The sequence below is a fragment of the Aegilops tauschii genome, chromosome 2 (assembly GCF_002575655.3).
Source record: "Aegilops tauschii subsp. strangulata cultivar AL8/78 chromosome 2, Aet v6.0, whole genome shotgun sequence".
NCBI lineage: Eukaryota > Viridiplantae > Streptophyta > Magnoliopsida > Poales > Poaceae > Aegilops > Aegilops tauschii.
Window position 1 is genome coordinate 643,949,305 of NC_053036.3, and position 13,964 is coordinate 643,963,268.

Consider the following 13,964-nt stretch of genomic DNA (forward strand, 5'->3'; position numbering starts at 1 on the left):
CCAATAGTTTCTTTAGGGTATCCTATGAAGACGCATTTTTCCGACTTGGGTTCGAGCTTTTCAGGTTGAAGTTTCTTGACATAAGCATCGCATCCCCAAACTTTTAGAAACGACAGCTTAGGTTTCTTCCCAAACCATAATTCATACGGTGTCGTCTCAACGGATTTCGACGGAGCCCTATTTAAAGTGAATGCGGCAGTCTCTAACGCATAGCCCCAAAAAGATAGCGGTAAATCGGTAAGAGACATCATAGACCGCACCATATCTAATAGAGTGCGATTACGACGTTCGGACACACCGTTACGCTGAGGTGTTCCAGGCGGCGTTAGTTGTGAAACTATTCCACATTTTCTTAAGTGTGTGCCAAATTCGTGACTCAAGTATTCTCCTCCACGATCTGACCGCAGAAACTTGGTTTTCCTATCACGTTGATTCTCAACCTCACTCTGAAATTCCTTGAACTTTTCAAAGGTTTCAGACTTGTGTTTCATTAAGTAGACATACCCATATCTACTCAAGTCATCAGTGAGGGTGAGAACATAACGATAGCCACCGCGAGCCTCAACGCTCATTGGACCGCACACATCAGTATGTATGATTTCCAATAAGTTGGTTGCTCGCTCCATTGTTCCTGAGAACGGAGTCTTGGTCATTTTACCCATGAGGCATGGTTCGCACGTGTCAAATGATTCATAATCAAGAGACTCTAAAAGTCCATCTGCATGGAGCTTGTTCATGCGTTTGACACCTATGTGACCAAGGCGGCAGTGCCACAAGTATGTGGGACTATCATTATCAACCTTACATCTTTTGGTACTCACACTATGAATATGTGTAGCATTACGCTCGAGATTCATTAAGAATAAACCATTCACCATAGGAGCATGACCATAAAACATATCTCTCATATAAATAGAACAACCATTATTCTCGGATTTAAATGAGTAGCCATCTCGAATTAAACGAGATCCCGATACAATGTTCATGCTCAAAGCTGGCACTAAATAACAATTATTGAGGTTTAAAACTAATCCCGTAGGTAAATGTAGAGGCAGCGTGCCGACGGCGATCACATCGACCTTGGAACCATTCCCGACGCGCATCGTCACCTCGTCCTTCGCCAGTCTCCGCTTATTCCGCAGCTCCTGCTTTGAGTTACAAATGTGAGCAACTGCACCGGTATCAAATACCCAAGAGCTACTACGAGTACTGGTAAGGTACACATCAATTACATGTATATCACATATACCTTTTGTTTTGCCGGCCTTCTTGTCCGCTAAGTATTTGGGGCAGTTCCGCTTCCAGTGACCGCTTCCCTTGCAATAAAAGCACTGAGTCTCGGGCTTGGGTCCATTCTTTGGCTTCTTCCCGTCAGCTTGCTTGCTGGGCGCGGCAACTTCCTTGCCGTCCTTCTTGAAGTTCTTTTTACCCTTGCCTTTCTTGAACTTAGTGGTTTTATTGACCATCAACACTTGATGTTCCTTCTTGACTTCTACCTCTGCTGATTTCAGCATTGCAAATACCTCAGGAATGGTCTTTTCCATCCCCTGCATATTGAAGTTCATCACAAAGCTCTTGTAGCTTGGTGGAAGCGACTGGAGGATTCTGTCAATGACCGCATCATCCGGGAGATTAACTCCCAGCTGAGTCAAGCGGTTATGTAACCCAGACATAGTGAGTATGTGCTCACTGACAGAACTATTTTCCTCCATCTTACAGCTAAAGAATTTGTCGGAGACTTCATATCTCTCGACCCGGGCATGAGCTTGAAAAACCATTTTCAGCTCTTCGAACATCTCATATGCTCCATGTCTCTCAAAACGCTTTTGGAGCCCCGGCTCTAAACTGTAAAGCATGCCGCACTGAACGAGGGAGTAGTCATCAGCACGTGTCTGCCAAGCGTTCATAACGTCTTGGTTCTGTGGGACAGGCGGATCACCTAGCGGTGCTTGTAGGACATAATCTTTCTTGGCAGCTATGAGGATGATCCTCAGGTTCCGGACCCAGTCCATATAGTTGTTGCCATCATCTTTCAGCTTGGTTTTCTCTAGGAACGCGTTGAATTTGAGGACTATGTTGGCCATTTGATCTACAAGACATATTGTAAAGATTTTAGACTAAGTTCATGATAATTAAGTTCATCTAATCAAATTATTCAATGAACTTCCACTTAGATAGACATCCCTCTTCTAGTCATCTAAGTATAACATGATCCGAGTCAACTAGGCCGTGTCCGATCATCACGTGAGACGGACTAGTCAACGTCGGTGAACATCTTCATGTTGATCGTATCTTCTATACGACTCATGCTCGACCTTTCGGTCTTATGTGTTCCGAGGCCATGTCTGTACATGCTAGGCTCGTCAAGTCAACCTAAGTGTTTGCATGTGTAAATCTGTCTTACACCCGTTTTATGTGAATGTTAGAATCTATCACACCCGATCATCACGTGGTGCTTCGAAACAACGAACTGTCGCAATGGTGCACAGTTAGGGGGAACACTTGCTTGAAATTATTATGAGGGATCATCTTATTTACTACCGTCATTCTAAGTAAACAAGATATAAAACATGATAAACATCACATGTAATCAAATAATAATAGTGACATGATATGGCCAATATCACATAGCTCCTTTGATCTCCATCTTGGGGCTCCATGATCATCTTGTCACCGGCTTGACACCATGATCTCCATCATCGTGTCTCCATGAAGTTGCTCGCCAACTATTACTTCTACTACTATGGCTAACGCGTTTAGCAATAAAGTAAAGTAATTTACATGGCGTTTCTCAATGACACGCAGGTCATATAAAAGAATAAAGACAACTCCTATGGCTCCTGCCGGTTGTCATACTCATCGACATGCAAGTCGTGATTCCTATTACAATAGCATGAACATCTCATACATCACATATAGATCATTCATCATTCATCACAACTTTGGCCATATCATATCACAAAGCACTTGCTGCAAAAACAAGTTAGACGTCCTCTAATTGTTGTTGCAAGTTTTACGTGGCTGAATTAGGGTTCTAGCAAGAACGAATTCTTACCTACGTGAAAGCCACAACGTGATTTGTCAACTTCTATTTACCCTTCATAAGGACCCTTTTCATCGAATCCGCTCCAACTAAAGTAGGAGAGACAGACACCCGCCAGCCACCTTATGCAACTAGTGCATGTTAGTCGGTGGAACCGGTCTCACGTAAGCGTACGTGTAAGGTTGGTCCGGGCCGCTTCATCCCACAATACCGCTGAAGCAAGATAAGACTAGTAGCAGCAAGAAAGTTGACAACATCTACGCCCACAAAAAATTGTGTTCTACTCGCGCAAGAAGAACTACGCATAGACCTAGCTCATGATGCCACTGTTGGGGAACGTTGCAGAAAACAAAAATTTTCCTACGGTTTCACCAAGATCCATCTATGAGTTCATCTAGTAACGAGTGATCGGATACATCTACATGCCTTTGTAGATCGCGAGCGGAAGCGTTCAAAGAACGGGGATGAGGTAGTCGAACACGACGTGATCCAAATCACCAATGACCAAGCGCCGAACGGACGGCACCTCCGCGTTCAACACACGTACGGAGCGGATGACGTCTCCTCCTTCTTGATCCAGCAAGGGGGAAGGAGAGGTTGATGAAGATCCAGCAGCACGACGGCGTGGTGGTGGATGCAGTGCGTCACCGTAGCAGGGCTTCGCCGTGTACTACGAGGGAGAGAGGTGTAGCAGGGGAGAGGGAGGCGCCAGGGATGCAGGGTGCGGCTGCCCCCTCCCCTCCCTTTATATAGTCCCCTAAGGGGGGGGCGCCGGCCCTAGGAGATGGGATCTCCTAGGGGGGGCGGCGGCCAGGGCTGGAGTGGCCCCCAAGCCAAGGTGGGGCGCCCCCCCCCCCCCCACCCCTAGGGTTTCAACCCTAGGCGCATGGGGTGGGCCTAGGGGGCGCACCAGCCCACTATGGGCTGGTTCCCCTCCCCACTTTGGCCCATGGGACCCTCCGGGATGGGTGGCCCCACCCGGTGGACCCCCGGGACCCTTCCGGTGGTCCCGGTACAATACCGGTGACCCCGAAACTTGTCCCGATGGCCGAAACAGCACTTCCTATATATAATTCTGTACCTCCGGACTATTCCGAAACTCCTCGTGACGTCCGGGATCTCATCCGGGACTCCGAACAACATTCGGGTTACTGCATATACATATCTTCACAACCCTAGCGTCACCGAACCTTAAGTGTGTAGACCCTACGGGTTCGGGAGAAATGCAGACATGACCGAGACGACTCTCCGGTCAATAACCAACAGCGGGATCTGGATACCCATGTTGGCTCCCACATACTCCACGATGATCTCATCGGATGAACCACGATGTCGAGGATTCAAACAACCCCGTATACAATTCCCTTCATCAATCGATATGTTACTTGCCCGAGATTCGATCGTCGGTATCCCAATACCTTGTTCAATCTTGTTACCGGCAAGCCACTTTACTCGTACCATAATGCATGATCCCGTGACCAGACACTTGGTCACTTTGAGCTCATAATGATGATGCATTACCGAGTGGGCCCAGTGATACCTCTCCGTCATACGGAGTGACGAATCCCAGTCTTGATCCGTGTCAACCCAACAGACACTTTCGGAGATACCCATAGTATACCTTTATAGTCACCCAGTTACGTTGTGACGTTTGGTACACCCAAAGCACTCCTACGGTATCCGGGAGTTACACGACCTCATGGTCTAAGGAAAAGATACTTGACATTGAAAAAACTCTAGCAAACGAACTATACGATCTTTATGCTAGGTTCAGGATTGGGTGTTGTCCATCACATCATTCTCCTAATGATGTGATCTCGTTATCAATGACATCCAATGTCCATAGTCAGGAAACCATGACTATCTGTTGATCAACGAGCTAGTCAACTAGAGGCTTACTAGGGACATGTTGGTGTCTGTTATTCACACATGTATTACGATTTCTGGATAACACAATTATAGCATGAATAAAGACAATTATTATGAACAAGGAAATATAATAATAATGCTTTTATTATTGCCTCTAGGGCATATTTCCAACACATATGGCTCCCGGGGGGCTCCGGTAATCTTCCGGTACTCCGGTAAAATCCTGATTTCACCCGGAACACTTCCGATGTCCAAATATAGGCTTCCAATATATCAATCTTTATGTCTCGACCATTTAGAGACTCCTCGTCATGTCCGTGATCACATCCGGGACTCCGAACTAACTTCGGTACATCAAAATGCATAAACTCATAATAACTGTCATCGTACCGTTAAGCGTGTGGACCCTACGGTTCGAGAACAATGTAGACATGACTGAGACAAATCTCCGGCCAATAACCAATAGCGGGACCTGGATTCCCATATTGGCTCCTACATATTCTACGAAGATCTTTATCGGTCAGACCGCATAACAACATACGTTGTTCCCTTTGTCATCGGTATGTTACTTTCCCGAGATTCGATCGTCAGTATCCAATACCTAGTTTAATCTCGTTACTGGCAAGTCTCTTTACTCGTTCTGTATACATCATTCCGCAACTAACTCATTAGTTGCAATGCTTGCAAGGCTTATGTGATGTGCATTACCGAGAGGGCCCAGAGATACCTCTCCGACAACCGAAGTGACAAATCCTAATCTCGAAATACGCCAACCCAACATCTACCTTTGGAGACACCTGTAGAGCTCCTTTATAATCACCCAGTTACGTTGTGACGTTTGGTAGCACACAAAGTGTTCCTCCGGGAAACGGGAGTTGCATAATCTCATAGTCATAGGAACATGTATAAGTCATGAAGAAAGCAATAGCAACATACTAAACGATCGGGTGCTAAGCTAATGAAATGGGTCATGTCAATCAGATCATTCAACCAATGATGTGACCTCATTAATCAAATAACAACACCTTGTTCATGGTTAGGAAACATAACCATCTTTGATTAACGAGCTAGTCAAGTAGAGGCATACTAGTGACACTAAGTTTGTCTATGTATTCACACACGTATTATGTTTCCGGTTAATACAATTCTAGCATGAATAATAAACATTTATCATGATATAAGGAAATAAATAATAACTTTATTATTGCCTCTAGGGCATATTTCCTTCAGTCTCCCACTTGCACTAGAGTCAATAATCTAGATTACACAGTAATGATTCTAACACCCATGGAGCCTTGGTGCTGATCATGTTTTGCTCGTGGAAGAGGCTTAGTCAATGGGTCTGCAACATTCAGATCCGTATGTATCTTGCAAATCTCTATGTCTCCCACCTGGACTAGATCCCGGATGGAATTGAAGCGTCTCTTGATGTGCTTGGTCCTCTTGTGAAATCTGGATTCCTTTGCCAAGGCAATTGCACCAGTATTGTCAAAAAGATTTTCATTGGACCCGATGCACTAGGTATGACACCTAGATCGGATATGAACTCTTTCATCCAGACTCCTTCGTTTGCTGCTTCTGAAGCAGCTATGTATTCCGCTTCACATGTAGATCCCGCTACGACGCTTTGTTTATAACTGCACCAACTGACAGCTCCACCGTTTAATGTAAACACGTATCCGGTTTGCGATTTAGAATCGTCCGGATCAGTGTCAAAGCTTGCATCAACGTAACCTCTTACGGTGAGCTCTTTGTCACCTCCATATACGAGAAACATATCCTTAGTCCTTTTCAGGTATTTCAGGATGTTCTTGACCGCTGTCCAGTGATCCACTCCTGGATTACTTTGGTACCTCCCTGCTAAACTTATAGCAAGGCACACATCAGGTTTGGTACACAGCATTGCATACATGATAGAGCCTATGGCTGAAGCATAGGGAACATCTTTCATTTTCTCTCTATCTTCTGCAGTGGTCGGGCATTGAGTCTGACTCAACTTCACACCTTGTAACACAGGCAAGAACCCTTTCTTTGCTTGATCCATTTTGAACTTCTTCAAAATCTTGTCAAGGTATGTGCTTTGTGAAAGTCCAATTAAGCGTTTTGATCTATCTCTATAGATTTTTATGCCTAACATGTAAGCAGCTTCACCGAGGTCTTTCATTGAAAAACTCTTATTCAAGTATCCCTTTATGCTATCCAGAAATTCTATATCATTTCCAATCAGCAATATGTCATCCACATATAATATCAGAAATGCTACAGAGCTCGCACTCACTTTCTTGTAAATACAGGCTTCACCGAAAGTCTGTATAAAACCAAATGCTTTGATCACACTATCAAAGCGTTTATTCCAACTCCGAGAGGCTTGCACCAGTCCATAAATGGATCGCTGGAGCTTGCACACTTTGTTAGCTCCCTTTGGATCGACAAAACCTTCCGGTTGCATCATATACAACTCTTCTTCCAGAAATCCATTCAGTAATGCAGTTTTGACATCCATCTGCCAAATTTCATAATCATAAAATGCGGCAATTGCTAACATGATTCGGACAGACTTAAGCATCGCTACGGGTGAGAAGGTCTCATCGTAGTCAACCCCTTGAACTTGTCGAAAACCTTTTGCGACAAGTCGAGCTTTGTAGACAGTAATATTACCATCAGCGTCTGTCTTCTTCTTGAAGATCCATTTATTCTCAATTGCTTGCCGATCATCGGGCAAGTCAACCAAAGTCCATACTTTGTTCTCATACATGGATCCCATCTCAGATTTCATGGCTTCAAGCCATTTTGCGGAATCTGGGCTCACCATCGCTTCTTCATAGTTCGTAGGTTCATCATGATCTAGCAGCATGATTTCCAGGACAGGATTACCGTACCATTCTGGTGCGGATCTCGCTCTGGTTGATCTACGAGGTTCAGTAGTATCTTGTCCTGAAGTTTCATGATCATCATCATTAGCTTCCTCACTAATTGGTATAGGTGTCGCAGAAACAGTTTTCTGTGATGTACTACTTTCCAATAAGGGAGCAGGTACAGTTACCTCGTCAAGTTATACTTTCCTCCCACTCACTTCTTTCGAGAGAAACTCCTTCTCTAGAAAGGATCCATTCTTAGCAACGAATGTCTTGCCTTCGGATCTGTGATAGAAGGTGTACCCAACAGTCTCCTTTGGGTATCCTATGAAGACACATTTCTCCGATTTGGGTTCGAGTTTATCAGGTTGAAGCTTTTTCACATAAGCATCGCAGCCCCAAACTTTAAGAAACGACAACTTTGGTTTCTTGCCAAACCATAGTTCATAAGGTGTCGTCTCAACGGATTTTGATGGTGCCCTATTTAACGTGAATGCGGCCGTCTCTAAGGCATAACCCCAAAACGATAGCGGTAAATCAGTAAGAGACATCATAGATCGCACCATATCTAGTAAAGTACGATTACGACGTTCGGACACACCATTACGCTGTGGTGTTCCGGGTGGCGTGAGTTGCGAAACTATTCCACAATTTTTCAAATGTACACCAAACTCGTAACTCAAATATTCTCCTCCACGATCAGATCGTAGAAACTTTATTTTCTTATTACGATGATTTTCAACTTCACTCTGAAATTCTTTGAACTTTTCAAATGTTTCAGACTTATGTTTCATTAAGTAGATATACCCATATCTGCTTAAGTCATCTGTAAAGGTGAGAAAATAACGATATCCGCCATGAGCCTCAATATTCATCGGACCACATACATCGGTATGTATGATTTCCAACAAATCTGTTGCTCTCTCCATAGTACCGGAGAACGGTGTTTTAGTCATCTTGCCCATGAGGCACGGTTCGCAAGTACCAAGTGATTCATAATCAAGTGGTTCCAAAAGTCCATCAGTATGGAGTTTCTTCATGCGCTTTATACCAATATGACCTAAACGGCAGTGCCACAAATAAGTTGCACTGTCATTATCAACTCTGCATCTTTTGGCTTCAACATTATGAATATGTGTGTTACTACTATCGAGATTCATAAAAAATAGACCACTCCTCAAAGGTGCATGACCATAAAAGATATTACTCATATAAATAGAACAACCATTATTCTCTGATTTAAATGAATAACCGTCTCGCATCAAACAAGATCCAGATATAATGTTTATGCTCAACGCTGGCACCAAATAACAATTATTTAGGTCTAATATTAATCCCGAAGGTAGATGTAGAGGTAGCGTGCCGACCGCGATCACATCCACTTTGGAACCGTTTCCCACGCGCATCGTCACCTCGTCCTTTGCTAGTGTTCGCTTAATCCGTAGTCCCTGTTTCGAGTTGCAAATATTAGCAACAGAACCAGTATCAAATACCCAGGTGCTACTGCGAGCTCTAGTAAGGTACACATCAATAACATGTATATCACATATACCTTTGTTCACTTTGCCATCCTTCTTATCCGCCAAATACTTGGGGCAGTTCCGCTTCCAGTGACCAGTCTGCTTGCAGTAGAAGCACTCAGTTTCAGGCTTAGGTCCAGACTTGGGTTTCTTCTCTTGAGCAGCAACTTGCTTGCCATTCTTCTTGAAGTTCCCCTTCTTCTTCCCTTTGCCCTTTTTCTTGAAACTAGTGGTCTTGCTGACCATCAACACTTGATGCTCCTTTTTGATTTTTACCTCCATAGCTTTCAGCATTGCGAAGAGCTCAGGAATAGTCTTGTTCATCCCTTGCATATTATAGTTCATCACGAAGCTCTTGTAGCTTGGTGGCAGTGATTGGAGAATTGTGTCAATGACGCAATCATCTGGAAGATTAACTCCCAGCTGAATCAAGTGATTATTATACCCAGACATTTTGAGTATATGCTCACTAACAGAACTGTTCTCCTCCATCTTGCAGCTATAGAACTTATTGGAGACTTCATATCTCTCAATCCGGGCATTTCCTTGAAATATTAACTTCAACTCCTGGAACATCTCATATGCTCCATGACGTTCAAAACGTCGTTGAAGTCCCGATTCTAAGCCGTAAAGCATGGCACACTGAACTATCGAGTAGTCATCAGCTTTGCTCTGCCAGACGTTCATAACATCTGGTGTTGCTCCAGGAGCAGGCCTGGCACCCAGCGGTGCTTCCAGGACGTAATTCTTCTGAGCAGCAATGAGGATAATCCTCAAGTTACGGACCCAGTCCGTGTAATTGCTACCATCATCTTTCAACTTCGCTTTCTCAAGGAACGCATTAAAATTCAACAGAACAACAGCACGAGCCATCTATCTACAATCAACATAAACAAGCAAGATACTATCAGGTACTAAGTTCATGATAAGTTTAAGTTCAATTTAATCAAATTACTTAAGAACTCCCACTTAGATAGACATCCCTCTAATCCTCTAAGTGATCACGTGATCCAAATCAACTAAACCATAACCGATCATCACGTGAGATGGAGTAGTTTTCAATGGTGAACATCGTTATGTTGATCATATCTACTATATGATTCACACTCGACCTTTCGGTCTCCGTGTTCCGAGGCCATATCTGCATATGCTAGGCTTGTCAAGTTTAACCTGAGTATTCTGCGTGTGCAAAAACTGGCTTGCACCCGTTGTAGATGGACGTAGAGCTTATCACACCCGATCATCACGTGGTGTCTGGGCACGACGAACTTTGGCAACGGTGCATACTCAGGGAGAACACTTCTTGATAATTTAGTGAGAGATCATCTTATGATGCTACCGTCAATCAAAGCAAGATAAGATGCATAAAAAGATAAACATCACATGCAATCAATATAAGTGATATGATATGGCCATCATCATCTTGTGCTTGTGATCTCCATCTCCGAAGCATCGTTATGATCACCATCGTCACCGGCGCGACACCTTGATCTCCATCGTAGCATCGTTGTCGTCTCGCCAATCTTATGCTTCCACGACTATCGCTACCGCTTAGTGATAAAGTAAAGCATTACATCGCGATTGCATTGCATACAATAAAGCGACAACCATATGGCTCCTGCCAGTTGCCGATAACTCGGTTACAAAACATGATCATCTCATACAATAAAATTTAGCATCATGTCTTGACCATATCACATCACAACATGCCCTGCAAAAACAAGTTAGACGTCCTCTACTTTGTTGTTGCAAGTTTTACGTGGCTGCTACGGGCTTTAAGCAAGAACCAATCTCACCTACGCATCAAACCACAACGATAGTTTGTCAAATAGACTCCGTTTTAACCTTCGCAAGGACCGGGCGTAGCCACACTCGGTTCAACTAAAGTTGGAGAGACAGTCGCCCGCAAGCCACCTGTGTGCAAAGCACGTCGGGGGAACCGGTCTCGCGTAAGCGTACGCGTAATGTTGGTCCGGGTCGTCTCGTCCAACAATACCGCCGAACCAAAGTATGACATGCTGGTAGGCAGTATGACTTGTATCGCCCACAACTCACTTGTGTTCTACTCGTGCATATAACATCAAACCATAAAACCTAGGCTCTGATACCACTGTTGGGAAACGTAGTAATTTCAAAAAAATTCCTACGCACACGCAAGATCATGGTGATGCACAGCAACGAGAGGGGAGAGTGTTGTCTACGTACCCACGCAGACCGACTGCGGAAGCGTTGACACAACGTAGAGGAAGTAGTCGTACGTCTTCCCGATCCGACCGATCCAAGCACCGTTACTCCGGCACCTCCGAGTTCTTAGCACACGTACAGCTCGATGACGCTCCCCGGGCTCCGATCCAGCAAAGCTTCGGGGAGGAGTTCCGTCAGCACGACGGCGTGGTGACGATCACTACAAGAAATATGTCAACTTATGACCTTCTGTCAATGACCCTCGAAGAATTGGTCATAAATTTATGACCATTTTAGACCAATTGGTCAAAAGCTGTCTGGGGGGCTCCAAACCCTAAACCATTGCGACCATTTTGGTCAGAAAGGTCATAATTTCCCTACACGAAATGGTCATAAAGCAAACAGCGCTAGTCCGCTGCCTTATTTCTAGTTGTTAACGACCAATATAGATGGTCATAGCCTTGTAAATTGTGGTGGGTTGCGATGACTAGGCGCCATCTCATCAGTTTTGCCTATGTGTCATGTCCATGTGGCAGTTTTTGCCCTAGGTTGTGAAGCAACCTATATTTCTGTCATTCCCAAAATTCCCAAAAAAATATCATAAATTCTTTGGGTCATATCTTCATCAAATATGTAAAAACCTTCCTTTCCTAGTTCAAAAATAATTCAAAAAAATTCATTTTCCTATTCTGTTCAGAATAATAGTTTGTGAAGGAAGTACCACTTTGGCATGTCCAAATGGTATCCATTTTCTACAGTGCTTTCCTGCGCCCAAATAACCATCCTTCACCAAATGCCAACTCAATCCATTTATTATTGTGAGCCCAGCTTCAATATTCGTATTTATGTCCAGTGTGGTACTTTGTAAAGCAAGTACCACCTAGGCTCCTCCTTTTGAGGTGAAAATTTGTGAAGACGGTCTTCTTAGTAACTGATCATCCTCAGCTAAAACTCACGCCCATTAGCCATGTGCATTTCCCGCACCGCAAATCAAACACTTGGCTGCTTATTCATATTTGAGCATCGATCGGTCTCCTCGTGAGAATCTTATGTTGTGATTTTCTTCCTAGAACCTACCTGGGGAGTGCCCAACCCACTAGACATGCCTAGGCCACCCAGAACACATGGCAACGCCACGGTCACGCGGTGACCACGCGGCGGGCATGCGAGCTTACGCGCTCTAGAGTTGGGGCCCTCGGCCACCGTCCAAACCTCGATGTCTCGCCATCAAACCATGTATTTCTAATTAAATAGATACTTATTTACCTAGAAATGATTTTTGGAAAAAATAAAGAGCAAACTATGAGGCAGCTGCAGTTCAAATTTGACCCGCTTCCAACTGAATCGACGGGAATTTGTCTTTTTCACCAGAGGTGGATCAAAAATTTTGACACCCAACCATTTTGTCAATTGTGCATTAAATATGGCCTAGTATTTTATAAAATTGATTAGGTCCAATTTTGCAACAAATACATGGTAGGTCCTTCACAAAAAACCTCATTTCAGGCACTCAGAAAATGGAAAATGGTTTTTTCGTCCAAAGAAAATGAAAACTTCCTTACGCAACATTGTTTGCCATTCCAATATGCACCCTTGTGCATAATATGAGATCATTTGAACAAACTATGCCATGAATGTGGCCATAAGATTGATCATTTGGCTTGAAAGCCATGAATCTTCACACTTGATAGCTCATTTCTGAGAACACTTTTTTAAAATAATTACCGTATTACAAGTTTATTATTTTTCCTGGAAACTTGGTCACATATAATGACACAATGCGAAGGTTTTCCAATTTTTTGATTTTTTTGAATTTCTTTATGCCCGTTTCAAAATGCGGTCAAAACGGCGGGCTTGACCGTTCCTAGCTAGTGGTTGAATCTTGGAAAACTTTTGATGTTTCTCTGATTTAAATAGATACTTACGTACCTATAAATGATTTTTGGAAAAAATAAATAGCAAACTATGAGGCAGCTGCAGTTCAAATTTGACCCGCTTCCAGCTGAATCGGCGGGAATTTTTCTTTTTCACCAGAGGTGGATCAAAACTTTTGACACCCAACCATTTTGTCAATTGTGCATTAAATATGTCCTAATATTTTATAAAAATGATTTGGTACAATTTTGCAACAAATATATGGTAGGTCCTTCACAAAAAAACCTCATTTCGGGCACTCGAAAAATGGAAAATGAATTTTGCGTGCAAAGAAAATGAAAACTCTCTTTGGCAAAATTGTTTGGAATTCCAAGATGCACCCTTGTGCACAATATGAGATCATTTGAACAAACTATGCCATGAATGTGACCATGAGATTGAGCGTTTGGGTTGAAATCCATGAATCTTCACACATGATAGCTCATTTATGAGAACACTTTTCTAAAATAATTACCATATTACAAGTTTATTATTTTTCCTGGAAACATGGTCACATATAATGACACAATGCGAAGGTTTTCCAATTTTTGAATTTTTTATGCCCGTTTCAAAATGCGG